Raw genomic sequence first — 20,151 nt, 5'->3', positions numbered from 1 at the left:
TAGCTCCTATTAGCACAGCCTGACTTCAGTGGAAACAAGTAATCTCCAATATTAGTCTGAGAGATATCATTTACATTTAAAACTTTATAGAGTTATTTGTTAAATCGAATCTGATCTTTCTAATATGTACTTTATGTAATATAGCAAGCATGTCTCCTTTAAAGGCAGCCTGTCACCAAGAGATTAGGGTAATTATAATATGTTCTGTTGAAGTTGAACAAGTGGGTGCAGTTTGTCTATTAACTGGCCCCCCATTGTGTCAAACAAAACACAGGGCGAGAAGCATTCGGAGATATCCGAATTTCTCCGCTTGTAACTGCAAGCAATCATATCTCAGCAAAAAAGTAGTAGCACCATTTCTAAAGTTTATTTAGATACATCTCCTTTAAAAGGTAGTTCTAAAATGTTGGTGTTTCATGTTAGATTTTAACTATGTTTGCAGGAAATCATTAATAGCAGAAATAAAATCTGTATAATGAAAACTTCTTCCAATGTCTGATATCTGCATTAAAAGGATATTCACTTTAAGACTTCATGTGTAAAACACCCATACTTACATTTCTAAATCCATACACTCCTCATCCACTGTTGCAGTTACTAATTTCACTGAGTATAAGTAACCATAGACCAGGGCTCTCAAACATGTGGCCCATGGGCTGTCATCTGCGGCCCGCGGGGGGAACTGAAGCTCCCTCGGGAGAGGAGAGAGTAGGTCGATAAGGAGCGCGCCGGCACTCCTTCATGACGTCATGAAGGAGCGCAGTCCCTTTCCCGTGCTGCTGGACCGTTGGTGGTAGGTTAAACAATAGCCACACAGCCCCCTGTAGATAGTGCAACCCTCCTGTAGAGGGCGCCCCACACACCCAACCCTGTTAACAGCGCTACAGCCCCCCTCGCTGTAGCTATCTCCACTGGGGCTCCCTCTAGGAGTTGAATCCCCAGTCAGACCGTTGTCAAAGCTCTCGCCGGAGATTCCCCTGCTGGAGGAGCCCCTGAAGTCACTGTCCATATATGGACAGTGACTTCAGGGGCACCTGCAGCAGAGGAAGTTTTGGTCCAAGTGTCGGCAACTCTCTGGCCGTGGAATCTGGTCCAGCAAGATCCTCTGACGTCTCCGTCCATATATGGACAGTCAGGGCCGGCCCTAGGATAGATGGCGCCCTGTGCAAAATGATCTTTCGGCGCCCCACCCCATCATTAAAAAAAAATGCCCCATAAAAAAATTATAATGCCCCTTTAGTGCCCCCATACAGTATAATAATAATATTTAATAATATAATATATTACAACCCCTTCAAGGACACAGTATTTTGTCCTCTAATTGTGCTCACAGTATTATGCCCCCTGTAGTACCCCTACACAGTATAATGCTCGCTTAGTGGCCCCCACACAGTATAGTGCCCCCTGTAGATTTTGCCATATAGCCTCCCTGTAGACAGTGCCATAATCCACCACCTCCTTTTTGTAGATCGTGCCATACAGCCCCCCCACACCTCCCCCTTGTAGACAGTGCCATACAGTCCCCCACCTCCCCCTTGTAGACAGTGCCATACAGTCTCCCACCTCCCCCTTGTAGACAGTGCCATACAGTCCCCCACCTCCCCCTTGAAGATTGTACGATACAGTCCCCACACCTCCCCCTTGTAGACAGTGCCCCCAAACAAAAACAAAAATTGTACTCACCTAGGCCCCGTTCCTATGACGAACTGAGCTGCTCCATGACGGGACCCTAGTACAGAGTTTCCCAACCTTTTCGGACTCGAGGCAGCACTGGAAAAACAAAATTTCCTCAGGGCCCCCCTACCAAAACCTTTTGTTTTAAGAAAGACAGAAAATGGCTAAGAATAAGCACTACACTCGTAGGGCATGTTCACACACATTTTTTGTAAGGCAAAAAAAATATCTGCCTCAAAATTCCTTCAGGAACTGACAGCGTGTGTGCTCCAAACTAGCGCCACATGTATCTTCTGCCTCCTATTAATTTCAATTGGAGGTCAGAGGTGGAAACCACTTGAAGACCATCAGCCCCCCACTCACAGAAAAATTACCATCAGCCCCCCACTCACAGTAAAATGACCATCAGTCCCCCACTCACAACAAAATGACCATCAGCCCACCACTCAGTAAAATGACCATCAGACCCCCACTCACAGATTCCCCCTGTAGGTAGTGCCACACAGCCCCTTGTAGGTAGCACCACACAGCCCCTTGTAGGTATCACCAGACAGCCCCCTTGTGGGTAGCACCACACAGCCCCCTTGTGGGTAGCACCACATAGCCCCTTGTAGGTAGCACCACACAGCCCCCTTGTGGGTAGCGCCAGACAGCCCCCTTGTAGGTAGCGCCACACAGCCCCCGTCCACAGCGTTGCAGACGCTATGACCGTCGATTCCACTCCAGGAGAAGCTCCTGTCGTCTATGTCCATGACGTCGTTGGCTTCTCCTGGAGTGGAATCCCCGGTCATAGAGTCTCCAATGCTGTGACCTGGGATTCCGCTTCAGGAGTTTTCCCTGATGTCACTGTCCATATATGGACAGAGGCATCATGCAGCGCTCCAGGACCGGAATCCCCGGCCACATGGGGATTCTGCTCCTTCAGGGAGCTACGGTGGCGCTATCCTGGAAGGGGGGTTGGATATCTACAGGGGGGCACTATAGCAGAGCAAGGGACGTATCTCCCTGCTCTGCTGTCTACTAGCGCCGCTGTAGCTGAAGGGAGCTACAGTGGCGCTAGTAGACAGCAGAGCAGGGAGATATCTCCCTGCTCTGCTATAGTGCCGTCGCTACCGCTATAGCAGCCACAGCAGCTGCTAGCGGCGCCACCGCCCTCATGCCCGGTGTCACCGCTAGCAGCCGCTATGGCTGCTACAGCGGTAGCGATGGCCACTAAGTGAAGAAGCGCCCGGGTGCGACTGCAGTTAGTGTGTGTATCCCCGCTGGTAGTTGCAACGGCGCGGGGATACACACACCCGCTTGCGCCCCTCTTGCCGTGTGGCGGCTGGCGCCCTGTGCGACCGCACTGGTGGAACATAGCTAAGGCCGGCCATGTGGACGGTGACTTTAGGGGCTTCTCCAGCAGAGGAATCCCCGACCAGAGCGTCGGCAACACTCATGCTGGGGATTCCACTCCTAGCGGGAGCCCCAAAAGAGCTATCTATAGGGGGGTTTCACTATCTATAGGGGGTGTGTGTTGCACTATCTAGAGCGGGAGTGTGCGTGGCATATCTATAGGGGTGTGCATGTGGCACTATCTACATGTGGGTGTGTGTGGCACTATCTACAGAGGGAATTTTGGCACTATCTACAGGGGGCACTGTGGAATTTTCTACAGAGGGCACTGCGACATCATCTACAGAGGGCACTGTGGCAGTATCTACAAAGGGCACAGTGGCAATATCTACAGAAGGCATTGTGGCATTATCTACAGAGGGCACTGTGGCATTATTTAAAAAGGGGCTGCCCAATCTTGACATTCTTGTGTCTGCCAAACGCTGCCAACTAAGCAGCCAGATTACATTTAGCGACACTTAAACTAGAAAACTGCATTGTTAAAATAAAAACGTGGAGTAAACTTGCAAATTTCCGGTACGTTTAAACCTAGCGGTATTATTATAGTAATATAGTATTGTTATAATAATGTAGTATTGTTAAAGTAATGTCGTTTTATTATAGTAATGCAGTATTGTTATAGTAATGTAGTATTATTATAGTAATGTAGTATTGTTATAGTAATGTAGTATTATTATAGTATTGTAGTGTTGTTATAGTAATGATGTATAATAGTAATGTAGTATTATTATAGTAGTGTTGTATTATTATAGTAATGTAGTATTGTTATAGTCATGTAGTATTATTATAGTAATGTAGTATTATTATAGTAGTGTAGTATTATTATAGTAATGTAGTATTGTTATAGTCATGTAGTATTATTATAGTAATGTAATATAGTTATAGTAGTGTAGTATTATTATAGTAGTGTAGTATTGTTATAGTAATGTAGTATTGTTATAATAATGTAGTATTATTATAGTAATGTAGTGTTGTTATAGTAATGTAGTATTATTATAGTATTGTAGTGTTGTTATAGTAATGTAGTATTATTATAGTAATGTAGTATTATTATAGTAGTGTAGTATTATTATAGTAATGTAGTATGATAGTAATGTAATATTATTATAGTAATGTAGTATTATTATAGTAGTGTAGTATTATTATAGTAATGTAGTATTGTTATAGTAATGTAGTATTATTATTATAGTACTGTAGTATTGTTATAGTAATGCACTATTGTTATAGTGATGTAGTTATATTATTATAGTAATGTAATATTGTTATAGTAGTGTAGTAATATAGTATTATTATAGTAATGTAGTAGTATTATAGTAGTGTAGTATTATTATAGTAATGTAGTATTGTTAGAATAATGTAGTATTATTATAGTATTGTAGTGTTGTTAAAGTAATGATGTATTATAGTAATGTAGTATTATTATAGTAGCGTAGTATTATTATTATTATTATAGTAATGTAGTAGTGTTATAGTAGTGTAGTATTATTATAGTAATGTAGTATTGTTAGAATAATGTAGTATTATTATAGTAATGTAGTGTTGTTATAGTAATGTAGTATTATAGTATTGTAGTGTTGTTATAGTAATGTAGTATTATTATAGTAATGTAGTATTGTTATAGTAATGTAGTATTATTGTTATAGTAATGTAGTATTGTTATAGTAATGCACTATTGTTATAGTAATGTAGTTATATTATTATAGTAATGTAGTATTATTATAGTAATGTAGTATTGTTATAGTAATGTAGTATTGTTATAGTAATGCACTATTGTTATAGTAATGTAGTTATATTATTATAGTAATGTAATATTGTTATAGTAATGTAGTATTAATATAGTAATGAAGTATTGTTATAGTAATGTAGTATTATAGTAATATAGTATTATTATAGTAATGTAGTATTGTTATAATAATGTAGTATTATTATAGAAATGTAGTATTATTATAGTAATGTAGTATTATAGTAATATAGTATTATAATAGTAATGTAGTAGTATTATTATAGTAATGTAGTATTGTTATAGTAATGTAGTATGATAGTAATGTAGTATTATTATAGTAATGTAGTAATGTTATAGTAATGTTGTATTATTAGGCTGGGTTCACACGACCATGTTACGTCCGTAATGGACGGAACGTATTTTGGCCGGAAAACCCGGACCGAACACACTGCAGGGAGCCGGGCTCCTAGCATCATACTTATGTACAATGCTAGGAGTCCCTGCCTCGCTGCAGGACAACTGTCCCGTACTGTAATCATGTTTTCAGTACGGGACAGTTGTCCTGCAGTGAGGCAGGGACTCCTAGCGTCGTACATAACTATGATGCTAGGAGCCTGGCTTCCTGCGGTGTATTCGGTCCGGGTCTTCCGGCCGAAATACGTTCCGTACATTACGGACGTAACATGGTCGTGTGAATCCAGCCTTATAGTAATGTAGTATTGTTATAGTAGCTCAAATAACTAATTGATTAATAATAATTTTGTATTGTATCAAATTTGAAAGTAATGCGGCCCGTCAACTTCACATTTTTTCTTTGTGTGGCCCATTTTCCCAGCCGAGTTTGAGACCCCTGCCTTAGACTGTGGGGCCACCATTGAATAAACATTAGGTTCTTGTGAGGCATTAAAACATACTGTATGTTATAATAATAACAACAAATATATCCCCAAAAAACCCGCAGAGTAATCTAAAATATCATAGAAGTCTGTGAAGTGACATTGCAATTTTCTACTTGAAGCAGATATGTTACGGGGGCCTATTTAGGCTGGGTGCTTTCCAGAGCATAAGTCGTACTTAAAGAGGTTGTCCCCCAAATAAATATTAATTTACTCTCTCAGATCTCACAAAACAAGTTTTCAATTGGATTGATTGACAAAAAATGCTTGTATCGATTTTACTGGTACATGTTTAAACAGCAGGGGGCGCAATATCAAACATTCAACAGCAATATCTAGACATGGGCATGTTTTTTAACGATTCTAATTGAAAACTTGTGTTTTGCGTGAGTTAATTAATAGTTATTCGTGGGACAACACACGATAATATAAAGCCAGTGTTTGATCAACATGGCTCAGGGACCACATGAAGCTTGGTTGCTTCTTTTAGGCATGTCCTGTCTACCTAACCCCATGTGTTACAAGCATCCAGGATTCAGGCAAATAGTTCTATATTCCAAGTACTGTCCCGAAATAAAGCACGTGCTTAAATTTTCTGTCTGACTTCTTTATTTCTGATGTCTGACTGCAAATATTGCCAAAAAATGAGATTGCTACATTTATTTGGCTGTTGATTGGCTGCTCACATGAAAATTCCTGCGCAGTGCAGGACCATGGAGGAGAATATTTAGCCACTTTTATGTCATTTGAACTATTTTATGGACACTGCATTGTGGCTGGCATAATATTATGGGTAATTTTGTGTGGTGGGCACAATGGTATGGGCAAATCTGTGTCTATGTTATTACTATGCCTGTACCCTTCACATCTTAATGCAAGGTGGCACCACTGTGTAGGAACTAGATGTGGCTCTAGTGTGGTGTCTTGAGATTATAACTAGAGTTGGATTTGGAAGCGTGGTAAATACAATAAAGGGTGAAGCACACATCTAAAAAATGAGAGATTTGGACAAAAATAAGTCACTTAGGAGTTATGATATAGTCTGGTGCGTTTTCCTCTTTAGCCTGTTAATCTCTGTCTTTATTCCTGTAATGATTATTTGAGACAATACAGTTTTAGGGAAATACATTTTCTATGTTTTTCATGGGTATGCTTATGCATGACTTTAAAAAAAATTGCAGTATTTGTCAAGATTATTGGTGTTTTGCAACTCCCTCTCTAAGCTTTAATTTTGAATAGCTTTTACTATAACTCTGTTACATGACCTCTGCCTGTGACCTTGACACTAGTAATTTGGTATCTCGTTTGTCTTTTCTGGCTTGACCTTGGCCTGCTTTCTCATCTGTTTGAACTGTGGCTTTGCGTTCTATTTCTTTTCGTCTAGCTTCCCTAATTGTTCTCCGTATCCATGGGGAATATTTGAGGTTTTTGTGTATGATGCTGAAGAGAAGACGGCTGAGAAAAAGGAGTTGGATTCCATCTTGGGGATCTATAGGACAACTAAATAAGCCATTGAACAATTACACATCATGAGGTAGACCAGTCCTTTTTTATGTCATATTTAGGAGCTGCCTCCTCAGTTACTGCTCTTTTACAGTCATTTTAGGTGGAAATAAAGTATGGCCGTGGACTCCAGAGAGAAGACAATTGGACAGCAGGAAGCTATTTAAAAGCGTGTTCCCATGAATAACCTTTATAGCATGTCAATTAGACTTGCCATAACAGTGTGTTGAAGTGATCCCAACTGTTGGACCTACACTTTTATAGCAAAGCTAAAGAGTATGTCTGCTTTAAACAACCCCTATCCATTTGCCCTACTACGGTATATGGAAGTAAATACGGGGAATTCTTTACTTGGGACCCCCACTACTTTAAAGAGGCTCTGTCACCAGATTTTGCAACCCCTATCTGCTATTGCAGCAGATAGGCGCTGCAATGTAGATTACAGTAACGTTTTTATTTTTAAAAAACGAGCATTTTTGGCCAAGTTATGACCATTTTTGTAGTTATGCAAATGAGGCTTGCAAAAGTCCAAGTGGGTGTGTTTAAAAGTAAAAGTCCAAGTGGGCGTGTATTAGGTGCGTACATCGGGGCGTTTTTAATACTTTTACTAGCTGGGCTTTCTGATGAGAAGTAACATCCTCTTCTCTTCAGAACGCCCAGCTTCTGACAGTGCAGATCTGTGACGTCACTCACAGGTCCTGCATCGTGACGGCCACATCGGCACCAGAGGCTACAGTTGATACTGCAGCAGCATCAGCGTTTGCAGGTAAGTCGATCTTACCTGCAAACGCTGATGCTGCTGCAGAATCAACTGTAGCCTCTGGTGCCGATGTGGCCGTCACGATGCAGGACCTGTGAGTGACATCACAGATCTGCACTGTCAGAAGCTGGGCGTTCTGAAGAGAAGAGGATGTTACTTCTCTTCAGAGCGCCCAGCTAGTGAAAGTATTAAAAACGCCCCGATGTACGCACCTAATACACACCCACTTGGACTTTTACTTTTAAACACACCCACTTGGACTTTTGCAAGCCTCATTTGCATAACTACAAAAATGGTCATAACTTGGCCAAAAATGCTCGTTTTTTAAAAATAAAAACGTTACTGTAATCTACATTGCAGCGCCTATCTGCTGCAATAGCAGATAGGGGTTGCAAAATCTGGTGACAAAGCCTCTTTAAGGCAGGGTGGAGGCTGCTGCAAATAGTATCTCTGCCTTGGTCCATTCTTCACAGTGGTATTCCCATAATTTGTTTATCATAAGGGTTATATCACCTAAGAACGGCCATATCCAAACTGGAGTGAAGTCATGGGTGGACACTGACAGTAAAGGGTACCTGTGCAAGAACTCTGAGTGGGCCTCCCTCTCTTAAGTAACACACATCATATGTCACTCCTACAGTGCACAAATATCACCACACTGTAAACATGTCACTAAAACAATTTAATCACACTGCAATGAATACTCACCATATCCCAGTGCTAAACTCCAGCAAGTGGAGTCCTACGGAGACAAATCCCTGCCCCTGCCGGTTGAGGCTCACGCATTGACACCACTTAGCCACACCAGCAACAAAACACAGCTGTAAAATTTAGTCTACTCGTCAGGGGTCTATTGCCATTAATAAATTCCCACAATAACGTCGTTGGAGAAGCCTCCCCCCCTCTTGGTCCCGGTATGACTGCATCGGCTACACAGGTGACATCTTAGCCCCTGAGTAGAGTGTAGAGAACTGAATTACCAATTTTGTAGAGAACAACTTTTTAGCTTAAATGTGTAATTTCATTTTATTGTACATAAGTAATATTCTATTTGAATTCCATACAGACTATTGGAGAATCAAGTGCACAAACACAACATTCCCTGATATACTGTATAACTTGTATACTGTAAAATCATAAATTTTCCGAAAGCCCAAAGCATACCTAATTTTACAGATACCTTTTTAGAATAAGCTTTCATATGTGTACATGAGGAATAACACTATTTCTGACCATTGTATGATTTGTATTCTGCATTTTTTTTGCAGTTTTTCCCTCTGCGGCCTCACTCTAATTCTCAGGTGTCTCTGAGCTAGTGGGCGAAGCCTAACGGCTATCATGTATTCCATACACTGCACACAAAGAAGTGGAGAACCCTTGTCTACTATCTCTAACATGCACACACACACACACACACACACACACACACACACACACACACACACACACACACACACACACACACACACACCTATCTATCTATCTATCTAGAAATCCCAAAAATTAGCAGCAACTCCAATATAGAGGGTGAAAAAAAGTGGGTACTTTATTGCCCGTGCAACGTTTCAGCTCCGTTCGCTGGAGCCTTTCTCAAGCAGAGATTTGTGAGATTTTCATACATTTCTATAGTGCTGCCAGGGAACCGGAAGTCTAGTTGCACATCCTTCTTTGATGACGATACGACTCTTTGTCATGTGACCGGCCCCGCTGTACTCTATGTACAAGCAGTCGCAGTAGTACAGCGAGTACATAGAGTACAGCTAGGCCAGTCATGTGATGAAGAGTTGTATCGTCATTAAAGAAGGCTGTGCATCTAGACTTCTGGTCACCCGGCAGCACTATAAAAATCTATGAAAATCTCAGAATCAGCGCGACGGAGGACCGGAATATATATTAGCGAGTGTACTTACATACTGCAGTGAGTACACTGCTGATATTTCTTTGGTCCCTGCATAACCCCTTTAAGTGTAATATATTCTTCCCTTTTATCATCCTCTTCGGGAGAAAAAAGGCTGACTTACAGAAATTCCCCCAACCCCCATTATTATTTCATCTCGCAGTTCTAAGGAGCCTCAGGAACCTTTATACCAGTAAAATGTCATAACTTTTTTTTTATAACCACAGACTTACATTTTGTTAATAACGTTTCTCCCATAGACCCTTTAGTCCTTTTTATTGTACAATAATGAAAGCGATATTCCAGCAATAAACATGCGGGGAAATATTTGTGCAATATAGTTCTATTAAAGATTTGTAGTTTTACAGTTTAGTAGATATGAAGACTACCACGATCACCATCTTGGACAGGTATTAGGACCTGTGGCTACTGGCCACTCTTACACTGTAAAGCTCTTATGCAACCTGAAGCTTGCCCTGTAGTCTTTTGGGAATGTGCACAGGGAAAGAGATGTGAATTATTCTGCTTGACAGCTCAACATGAATATTTTTGACTACCCATGAGATTACTATGATATCACTGAAATTCTGGGCATAAGGGGTGGTCTATAACTATGTGATATGAATTTGCAGTAAAACCAACTGATAGCCAAGAAGGACCAGTTCTAACTATAACTGAGGAAAAGACGATTGTTCCCAATTACAGGAATATCAGGAACATAATCTATCTCAATTAGCAGGTCAGTACGGTTTAGTTTTCCATTGCTCACTTTACAAACTATAAAAATGAGAACTTTTTGATAAAGATGTACATGCCTGTTATATTTAAGAAGTCTTGTGTGATTAAAAATAAAGGTCTCAGTGAAAACTGCCCACAGCAATCAGATTTAATATTTTATTTCTAATTTTCACTGGTAAAATGTAACATGGATTTTAATTGGCCACTTTTTTCAGAAGCCTCAAGTTTAATAGTCTTGCTTTTAAAATATATTTTAAATAAAAAGGTTAAATGGTTTTGCTGAGATATTTGTGAATGTTACCATGATTTTTTTAAAAGATGTTTTTAAAGAAGAACTGCAATGAAATATATATACCAATCCGCCGTAACATTAAAGGGGTTATCCGGGGAACAAAATTTCTGCACATGTCACTGTCACTGTCCATATATGGACAATGACGTCGGTAGAGTAGTACTGGGGTCCCGAGCAAAGCATCAACTGATGCTCTGCCTGGGGACTCCACAACTTCTGCCCACATCATTGTCACTGTCCATATATGGACAGTGACGTCGGCAGAGCAGTACTGGAGTCCCGGAGCAGAAAACATCAGCTGATGCTCTGCTCCGGGACTCCAGTACTGCTGCCAACATCATTGTCCATATATGGACAGTGACAATGATGTGGGCAGAAGTTCTGGAGTCCCCAGGCAGAGCATCAGCTCGGGGGACCCCAGTACTACTCTGCCAACGTCATTGTCCATATATGGACAGTTACAATGACGTGGGCAGAAGTTGTGGAGTCCCCAGGCAGAGCATCAGCTGAAGCTCTGCTCGGGGACTCCAGTGATAGGAAACCCCTGAATTGTCCAAATATGGACGTCGGGAGCAATCCTAGAGTCCCAAGCAAAGCGCTAGCTGATGCTCTGCTCGGGACTAAAGCAATAGGCAATGTGACAGCCCCTTGTTGTCATGTTCACAAACAGAACATGAAAGAAGTACTCAGTCATGTGGGGCCTTGTCGGAGCGTCATCATTATTAGAAAAGCTCCAGCACTTCCTGAATAATTCATGAGGTTTGAACTGCACCATTTAGTACAGAATTTTCAATTAAAGTATATTAGTAAGTTACTTAGTTTCACGTAAATATATTATTACAATGCAATTTTTGGTAGCCAGATAACCCCTTTAAAGTCTATGTAAACCTTTGTTGACATTTTCTATTTTAATGTATGTATATGGGGATTCTAATTACCTTTTTTAGATACATTTATTAAAAATGTTATATAATTTTAGAGCTGCAACTTCTATGTATCCACTTTACATAGAAGCTGCATAATGCTACTGTAAGTCAAATCTGTCAGTGAGCTGGAATGACGGATCAGCTGACAGCGGGTCCTGTCACTTTTGTAGGGGTCTTGGAATTGTTCCCTCTCCTCACTGCGTTGGAGCAGCTTCCTCCCCTCTCTTCCTTGGTGGCATGTTGCAGCCGAAGGTGGGTGAGAGTCATTGCAGAATAGCTACAGTGTCATTTGCAGTGAGAAAACATTAAAGGGAATCCCCAGTATAGACAATTATACCATATCCACAGAATAGGTGATAAATATCTGATCGCTGAGGGCCCCACCGCTGGGACGCCCACTGATTGCGAGAATGAACTTGAAAGGAGTGTCAGTGGAGCATGTGCCCACTGCCCTATTCAATGTCTTCCTCACTGTGGTCGAGCAATTAGGAGTTACAGGGGACTCAGGACAGCCATTGTTGCAATCAATGAGAGTCCCAGCGGTGGGGCCCCCAGCAAACAGACAAATATCATATATTATACACCTATATATTTCCTGATCATTACTTAAATATCATAGCAAAAGGACAAAAAAATGATGGGATGGGATATTTTTGACCTGGGACATTATAGGCTTTGATCAGACCATTATCACCTATACTGTGGATAGGTAATAACTGTTGATTCTGGGAATAACCCTGAAACCCACATACTAAGACTGATTTCCCCTCCTTGAAGGACGAAACAGACATAGTAAACAGTGTGGAAATAAATAACTACTGCAGCAGTGCTTTTACTGGGAATAGACTGCGTTACAACCGACTGTGGTGAGTTTGTTGCAGTGTCTCTTTGTGCTTGTCTTAGCAGAAGAATATAATAAAACTTTTTAGTTTTTCTGTGTCATGACTCATTCATGTTTTTATTAATAGCATCGTTCCTTCTCTCAGAGCTTTTGCAGATTGTTTCCAGAAGTGAATTCCTTGGGACTCATGCAGAGGTGGACTGGCCTGCCAGAGTACCAATGCTTCCTCTATTGAGCCTAGGCTCTCACACAAAAATGGGCCCAAAGGTCAAGTAGAAGAATACCCCATTTGGAGCTGATTTATGGGGCCAATCATTTGCCACCTGGGTCTATTTATTTTGGGTTAATCCAGAAATAACCTATTAGATCTTATTGATATGTCCTGTCTGTACAATGATGACAACAAAGATTACCAATCAATTAAAAGTGGAAGTACACATGTTCTGTATAGAATGAGATTGTCTTCAGAATTATGTCCTCTGTTGGGCCCACGGAACCCCAGCCCGACATTAGACTCATGATATATAACTGTTTAGACCCATGCAGATGGCTGTAATAAGGCCCCATATTATCATCCATACTATGGCCTCAATACCTGTACTAGACGCAGTTCTACTGAACCGAACTAAATTCACTATAGAATCCAGGTGTTGATGCCACAACAACAACAACAACAACAACAACAACAACGACAACAAAAACACCACAGTAGTATGTTATATTTTTAGAATTTATAAGCAAATTGTAAAATATCAAGTTATAAATAGGAACAGGCACATATATCAGGAGGCCATGGAAAGCTTTTGTTTCAATGTTTAAAGGGAGCTTGTCACCAGAATGTTCATATTAAACTAGTAACAGGGTATGGAGACTAACCTGTTTCTAGCGTTTTGTTTCAATCTCTGCTTACTGCCTCCTTTGTATAGAAATACGTTTTATTACGTTTATGCTAATGAGCATTTAGGTGCAATGAGGGCGTCACCGTTGCACCTAAATGCTCTTACGTCGCTCCCCAGTTTAACCCCCCTCCCTCCCTTCTTACATTAATTGACAGGGCCCAGGCAGCATAATCACCGCGTTCATGAAGGCCCCGTACTGTAACGCGCGCGCATCCCTGCTTTTTACTCGGCACATGCGCAGTACGATGTTTCGGCTCTTTTTTCTAATCAGCACTAATGCACATGCGCCGATTACCTCAGACTACACCCGGAAGAGACGGACAGCTGACATCGCTGAGCAGAAGAGTGAGTAGACGCCATCGTTGAATTGCCTTCAACAGTGACGTAAGTATTAGCTCCAACTCCTATCCTGTACGGTTCTTGGTCCTGAACTAACACTGCCACCAATGATTTACCCTGCTATTTGACCCTCCAAAAAACAGCCATAAACAAATATACATGTTCTGACTATTAGATTAGAAAGACGAGACCAAAACATCGTACTGCGCATGCGCCGAGTAAAGAGCAGGGGCGCGCGCGCGTTATAGACAGTACGGGGCCAGGCATGAATGCGTCGATTACGCTGCCTGGTCTTGTCATTCAATGTAAAAAGGAAGGGAGGAGGGTTAAACTGGGGAGTGACGTAAGAGCATACAGGTGCAATGGTGACTCCCTCGTTGCACCTAAATGCTCATTAGCATAAACTTAATAAAACGTATTTCTCTACAAAGGAGGCAGTAAGCAGTAATTGAAAATAAACGCTAGAAACAGGTTCGTTTCCTCTACAATTCCGTTACTAGTTTAATATGGACATTCTGGTGACAGACTCCCTTTAAACAAAACACACACAATTTTCATAGGAAGCCAATACACTCATCAGTTTGTATTTTGGAGTGTGGGAGGAAGTTAGAGTACGTGAGGGAAAACCATGCAAACACGGGGACAACATACAAACTCCATGCAGATGTTGCCCTTTTGTCAGAGTTTAACCCAGGACTCTGAGTTCAACTGTCCTAACCACTGAGCCACACTGAGTTTTCTTTGTATCAATGAAGTCAGTGGTAATGGATTGAAAAAAATTGATGCAAACTGATGTCAATTTGTCAATCAAGACTCTGTTCACATCTGCGTCAAGGCTTATGTTTTTAACAGATCCATGACAGATGACAAATTGGAATTGAAACTTAATGGATCATAACAGATCCCATTGACTTTAATGGGATTTGTCAGGTTTCAGTCTTTTAACTGGAGCGAATAATGTAACATACTTTGCTATTCTGCCCACCAAAACAATAAAAACCTGACAGAACATAGATTCATTGAATACAAATGATGACATTTACTATCAGAAGAATTCCACTGAATTCAATGGGACCTTTTCTGTAAAAATGATGGGGCAGAATAATGTAGAGACAATGTTATGTTTTTTGTTTAGAGGAAAATAAATATGTTAAATAAAGCTTTATTGACAAATTCAAGGGACCTAAAAGGAGCAGAAAAAAATTCCTTAAGGAAATATTAGGAAATGTTTCTCATCTCCCTTGATCTAAAAATATGTACGGGAAAAAGGATCTCCTGTAGAAGGGGCTAAAGGGTTCATACTGATACCAAAGTGTGTCATCTTCATCAGTCTTTCATCAACATCAGTGTTTTCAATATCTGTCATGATCAGTTTTTATATATCATTGAGGTGAATGGGTGACAAAATGTGTGGTAGGTTTTTCAGTGTGAACCCAGCCTCATAGTTTTTATTTTCCACACCCCAAACATTCACAAACTAATTTTTAGCTATTGTGGATATAAATGCCACACTTGTGTAGTATATGGAAATAAACCCATTAAACCTTTTGTGTGAAAGGATTTACATGATATCTTTGTAGTACTATATACCAGGTACAGTTTACAAATAATAAATGCGACAACAACAACAACAACAACAACAACAGAAGCTGTGTTAGAAGAGAGACGGCAAGAACGCAAGTTCAATCCCACACATTTCTCATAAGTTTATAATCAAAGGAATCTTTAAAAGGAATTCCTAAATATTATGAGACATTTCTTCAGTTTTTAATGCTTGTGCAACCAACTAGAGGACAAGATTAACTCATAAAATCCCAATCGGTATATAAGCAAATGCACAACCATGGATATCTACCACATCAAGTTAATTTGATATGACTCTAGACCTGTAATATTTACTGTTGTAAAAAAAACATGATTGCTTTAAGGCCCTGTTCACATGGCGAATTTTCTGTGTCATGTCCCGCCGCAAAATCCACGGCAGAATTATTCCTGCATCGAGCGGGGAGCTTCTTTTTCCTGCCAGCTGAAAAAAGAAGCGTCCGACTCCCATTGAAATGAATGGGAAGTGGAATTTTGCATCGGAATCTGCCACAAAATTTCCGCCATCTGAACAGGACCTAAGAAATAGAAAATTAGAAATGGAAGCTGTTGAATATTTCTCTGCTGACATCAGTCTGAAAATCTTTATACGCAAAAAAAGTATTAATGATGCAAAAGTAACTTTCTCCTTTTCTGCTTTCCATGTATCACCTTAGTCACAGCAGTTTATGAGAGATTTAAGTAACAGTGACACCTCTTCAATACTGATGCCAATATTTTTTAATTCTGGTGCTTATTCTAGTAATACAAACAACCATGACATTCTACAAGTAAGTGACCATATCATGCCTTATTTCATGTTCATGCCCAGAATTGTCTAGTCATCCAGTGCAAATTATTGTTTTATTTTATGTAATGTAGATTGTCATTATTTACATCAGTCCCTGTCCCCAATGGGACTTATAATCTAATTTCCCTGTCTCAAATGCAAACACACTAGGGACAATTTTATAGGAACCAATTCACCTATCAGAAGGATATTATTTTTTTTTGAGTGTGCGAGGAAACCAGAGTACCCCGAAGAAACCCACGCAAATACAGGGAGAACATACAAACTCCATGCAGATGTTGTCCTAGGTCAGACTCTACCAGGACCCCATTGCTGCAAAAGAACAGTGCTAACCACTGACCCACTATGTATTACCTACGACTGCACCTGACAATTACTTTGGTTGTTATCTGTCATGCTTGTAGGTGTCTCAAAAAGGTACAGACAGTCAGCAGAAAATGGTCTAGACTTTCTGTCTAAAATCTCTAATGTATGACTTACCACTTTTGTCTGATCTAGAGTTTATGCATCAGGGTGAGTGACAACCTCAGTTGTTGTTACAATCGATTTAGTTTAAGGCTAAAAAGCTAAACTAATAACGTGTAACCAACGTCTAATCCGTAAATGTTACTTATGACCAACAGAGTTTAGAAAACATTTCTTATGTCAGTGAAAAGCTTCTCTGGAGAATAACAAAAAATATTTGTAGTTATGTATAAAAATGTACATCTAAGAACTGTAGATGACAACCATCCTGGTCCCAACAGATCATTTTGCAAATTAAAGTTAAAAATGTATTGCAATTTGCATGTGATTGTCCTCCATGATCAACACCAGTGTTATTTCCTTCTATTAGGTTTTATTCAGCATTTATACTTGTATTACATGAATCTCCATCCTTATTAGTGGGAGCATATCGGGTGAAAGGGGAGAGCAACTGCAGAAAGCCGAATTTCAAGTGGCTGAATTTCCAACACTGTCAGCAAGAAGGAGGACTTTTTTTTGGTGGTAGTCAGCATTCTGTGACAGCTCCTCTGCTGTCTTTATTAACAGAATACATAAACATAATACATGCACAAAAGTCAACAGAATGTCAACTCTATGCCATACAGAATAATGTTAGTTTGTGTTAAAACAGTAGTAGCGGTTTTCAATTTTAACAGTTAAATGCAGAACTTGAACGCTGATGAACACAGAGAAGATATCAGACTCATTAACTTGCATGTCTCTGAAAAATGCATAGACTGATAATGTCAAGGAATTAAATATGTTGACATTTTTATGAGCAGAGAATGACTACCACTCAATGAAGATAAGGCAACCTGTAATTTAGTCATTGCTAAAGAAAGACAGGTAGACCGCTTCGTCTTCAGCATATACTCCCTGTTATCTAGCTGTCATATAATACTGCTTTAGTTCTAACATGGATTGTAAACAACAGGGAGGAAGACACACACACACACACACACACACACACACACACACACACACCTGCTTAGTCTATGAGTATATTACGTATATTATATATAATAATAATAATAATCTTTATTTATATAGCACCAACATATTACGCAGCACTTTACAATTTAGAGGGAACATGAAACAAACAATATCAGACATTACATAGTGACAAAGTTCATTTACAATTCAAACCTGGAGAGTGAGGACCCTGCTCGCAAGAGCTTACAATCTATGAGGAAATAAGGGAGACACAAAGTGTAACAGTGTTTGTTCTGTACAATGGTCCTGATATTTTTATACACATGGGGTGGTACACATAAAGCTGCATGAGCCGGTCACCAGCCACTATCCATGTATGACGGACATATATCTAAACATATATTCAAATGCATTTGCAAATGTGTCTTCTTTGACACAAAATTAATTAACATCACACAAATAAAAGACAAAATTTTCAGGGTTGTGTGTTACGTTTTTTTTATGTATAAGGCTTATATATATATATATATATATATATATATATATATATATACACACACACACCACTGGTTTTATATTATTCCATTTTGATAAAAAATCTTATACTAAAAGAATTTAGAGCTATGTATATAAACATGTATAGAAAAAAGAAACATATGCTGACACATATAATGAATCATATAGTGAATCTAAATATGGATACAAGTCAAGGTATAAAAAAAGTCACCCACACAAATAAATTATTGTGGTCCCATCAAGTGTATGTAAATCTTTCGGGTCCTTTCTTTTTTATTTCTTAAATGCATTTATTCAGTGATTAAATCACTTTTTTTAATTAACTTCTAATTAAAAAAAAATGTTTACAGTTTCACTTCTGCTGCTTCTATGTATAACAGTACATAGAAGCTGCAGAAAGTCGTTCTGATTCAAATCCGTCAGTGAACTGCACTGACGGCTTGGCTGACAGTTGCTCCTGTGTGCTCAGGAGAAATTTTATAAGTGGATCCATTTTGACTTGATCAGAACTGAGCTTAAAAAATTGCTCAGGAGTACACAGGAGCCACTGTCAGGTTAGACTCATAGCGGCTCTCTGCAGCTTCTATGTCCTGTGAAGCTGCAAAAGTGAAACTGGTATTTTTTTAAATAAAAGTCAATTACAACAGAAATTTTATCACAAAATAAATGCATTTCAATAATAATAATAATAATAATAATAATAATAATAATAATAAAAAAATGTCTCTAAAGTTGTACATAGCCTTTAAGTTACAATATTAATTCAATCTGGGGTAACCAATGTAAGTTAAAATTATTCACCAAAACTCTATGGAAAATTGGTAATTGGTTACGCAGCCTCTAAAATGTCAAATGTCAAGAAGAATTAGCACATTAATAATACAGACAAAGCAAGTCTTTACATATAAAAGTCAGAAAGAGATACTTAAAGAGGCTCTGTCACCAGATTTTGCAACCCCTATCTGCTATTGCAGCAGATCGGCGCTGCAATGTAGATAAGAGTAACGTTTTTATTTTTAAAAAACGAGCATTTTTGGCCAAGTTATGACCATTTTTGTATTTATGCAAATGAGGCTTGCTAAAGTCCAACTGGGCATGTTTAAAGTAAAAGTCCAACTGGGCGTGTATTATGTGTTACATCTGGGCGTGTTTAGTTCTATTACTAGCTGGGCGTTCTGACGAGAAGTATCATCCACTTCTCTTCAGAACGCCCAGCTTCTGGCAGTGCAGACACAGCGTGTTCTTGAGAGATCACGCTGTGTCGTCATTCACTTCCTGCCCCAGGTCCTGCATCGTGTCGGACGAGCGAGGACACATCGGCACCAGAGGCTACATTTGATTCTGCAGCAGCATCGGCGTTTGCAGGTAAGTCGATGTAGCTACTTACCTGCAAACGCTGATGCTGCTGCAGAATCAACTGTAGCCTCTGGTGCCGATGTGGCCGACACGATGCAGGACCTGGGGCAGGAAGTGAGTGACGTCACAGCGTGATCTCTCGAGAACACGCTGTGTGTCTGCACTGCCAGAAGCTGGGTGTTAACGAACAGAAGTGGATGATGCTGATTCGTCAGCATCATACACTCCCATTCCTAACGCCCAGCTAGTAAAAGAAGTAAAAACGCCCCGATGTACACACATAATACACGCCCAGTTGTACCTTTACTGTAAACACGCCCAGTTGTACTTTTGCAAGCCTCATTTGCATAAATACAAAAATGGTCATAACTTGGCCAAAAATGCTCGTTTTAAAAAAATAAAAACGTTACTGTAATCTACATTGCAGCGCCTATCTGCTGCAATAGCAGATAGGGGTTGCAAAATCTGGTGACAGAGCCTCTTTAACGCTGTAAATCACTTTCTATGTTGAGTACAGGAGCTTCTTCAGGGTCCTGTACAGAACATTCAGTGTACCAGAAAAATAATGTGGACCTGGTGTCCAAA

The 20,151-nt window shown here is 39.9% G+C and overlaps 1 long non-coding RNA gene across 4 annotated transcripts in view; it reads left to right on the top strand.

Annotated features, from left to right (window-relative positions):
• LOC142742691 (uncharacterized) overlaps positions 1 to 20,151 on the top strand; it is a 47,553-nt gene that overhangs the window by 10,565 nt on the left and 16,837 nt on the right. Inside the window, exons 2-6 of one of the 4 annotated variants that reach the window (XR_012881425.1) lie at positions 7,073 to 7,222; positions 10,481 to 10,587; positions 11,975 to 12,056; positions 12,582 to 12,670; positions 12,791 to 13,084. This is a non-coding gene — a long non-coding RNA (uncharacterized LOC142742691). Of the gene's footprint in view, positions 1 to 7,072; positions 7,223 to 10,480; positions 10,588 to 11,974; positions 12,057 to 12,581; positions 12,671 to 12,790; positions 13,085 to 20,151 lie in introns of those variants that run through there. The other 3 variants (XR_012881427.1, XR_012881424.1, XR_012881426.1) reach the window with 3 other exon arrangements.

Source organism: Rhinoderma darwinii, chromosome 2, assembly GCF_050947455.1.
Source record: "Rhinoderma darwinii isolate aRhiDar2 chromosome 2, aRhiDar2.hap1, whole genome shotgun sequence".
NCBI lineage: Eukaryota > Metazoa > Chordata > Amphibia > Anura > Rhinodermatidae > Rhinoderma > Rhinoderma darwinii.
The sequence above is the reverse complement of the archived record's forward strand: the minus strand, read 5'-3'. Positions and strand labels throughout refer to the sequence as shown.